Source organism: Odontomachus brunneus, unplaced genomic scaffold (genome assembly GCF_010583005.1).
Source record: "Odontomachus brunneus isolate Ranch 3 - 2012 unplaced genomic scaffold, Obru_v1 Obru_scaffold_004, whole genome shotgun sequence".
NCBI classification, from domain to species: Eukaryota; Metazoa; Arthropoda; class Insecta; order Hymenoptera; family Formicidae; genus Odontomachus; species Odontomachus brunneus.
This window is the reverse complement of record NW_022639454.1, coordinates 2,033,378-2,035,149: the sequence shown is the minus strand read 5'-3', so window position 1 is coordinate 2,035,149 and position 1,772 is coordinate 2,033,378. Positions and strand designations below refer to the sequence as shown.

Here is a 1,772-nt window from a genome sequence, read left to right as displayed (position 1 = left end):
CTCTCTCTCTCTCTCTCTCTCTCTCTCTCTCTCTCTCTCTCTCTCTCTCTCGCTCTGTCCGTATCTATGTATGTGTGCGAGTGGCATGAGCGTGCGTGTGCGTGAATGTGAGTGCGTAACCGTGATCAGGGCAATATCTTCGGCGAATATTTTAAATTCGCCCTTACCGTTCCTGTTTTAGTTGCTATGCACATCGATAGCCCCGCATTATTGCATCGTTGCCCTGGAATGCTTAATATCGTGCCTTGGGGCCCGGACAAAGCGCGTTATTACATGGCAAAGAGATGGTCAACTTATAACTCGGAACTCTTCATCTTCGCGCGACGGACGAGGGGCGCGTGCTGTATCCCGATATTTCGAAATTTCGCGTGTCCGACGCGGAGGAAGGCACCGCCGGAAACGCGATACATCCCGACTAGAAATTTATCCTGTGCTTTCCTAATCAGCTTGATCCCAATCATATATCCAATATTCATACATAAACGACATTTATAACTAAAACATATGGTTGAAGCCGAAAACAACCATAATTTCAGTTGTAACAATAATTTTTTTCTCTCAGTGTGATGTGTAATACACGTAAAAAACATGGTTGACCCATACATAAATCTGGTTGTGCTAATCAGATTCGATATTGAATACCAGGCTTTTTCTTTCGTGCACTGTAAAAACTGATGTGTTAAATTTAACACATTTCATGTGTTCCAAATCATCCACTCTCATTTATGTAAATTTAACACAAAACAAATGTGTTAAAAAGTAACACGCATAATATGGAAAAAATTAACACAAGAATTTATCACTTGAATACCGTTAGGAATCACAGGTTGTGTTAAATTGACATATTTAATATGTCAGACATAGATTATGTCAATTTAACATTTTCATTTCATCAAAACGTAGATTAATACTTCTCTCAAATGTTAAAGTAACGTTTTATTTTAGTATAATTCAACATTATACAAATATCAATTTAACACAAACTGTGATTCCTGACGATATTCAAGTGTTAAATTCTTGTGTTAATTTGTTACATATTATGCGTGTTACTTTTTACCACATTTGTTATGTGTTAAATTTATACATAAATGAGAGCGGATGATTTGAGACACATGAAATGTTAAATTTAACACATCAATTTTTACAGTGTGTATTTATTAACAAACTCCTGATTATTAAGATCGTAATTAATTCTTGTTATTAATAAGATTCTAATATCAAAAGGTTCTGATTTTTTCCATGTTGCACTACATAATTTATCGGGACTCAATATCACTTGAAGAAAATGTATAAATCACATAACTGATTGGAATCAAGCTGTTTAGGAGCATGGGATGAGTATCTAGTCGGGATATTCAAGTGTTAAATTCTTGTGTTAAATTCTTGTGTTAATTTTTTATATATTATGCGTGTTACTTTTTACTACATTTGTTATGTGTTAAATTTATACATAAATGAGAGCGAATGATTTGAGACACATGAAATGTTAAATTTAACACATCAATTTTTACAGTGTGTATTTATTAACAAGCTCCTGATTATTAAGATCCTAATCAATTCTTGTTATTAATAAGATTCTAATATCAAAAGGTTCTGATTTTTTCCATGTTGCACCACATAATTTATCGGGACTCAATATCACTTGAAGAAAATGTATAAATCACATAACTGATTGGAATCAAGCTGTTTAGGAGCATGGGATGAGTGTCTAGTCTGGATATTCAAGTGTTAAATTCTTGTGTTAATTTTTTATATATTATGCGTGTTACTTT

At 33.6% G+C, this 1,772-nt stretch overlaps 1 protein-coding gene and 1 long non-coding RNA gene across 5 annotated transcripts in view; one reads left to right on the top strand and one right to left on the bottom strand.

The window, feature by feature from the left end:
* The window catches only part of LOC116845066 (transcription factor AP-2-epsilon), a 188,424-nt gene that overhangs the window by 29,063 nt on the left and 157,589 nt on the right, over nucleotides 1-1,772 (bottom strand). The window lies entirely within an intron of this gene.
* LOC116845181 overlaps nucleotides 1-1,772 on the top strand; it is a 90,928-nt gene that overhangs the window by 30,925 nt on the left and 58,231 nt on the right. The gene's annotated exons all lie outside the window — the stretch shown is intronic.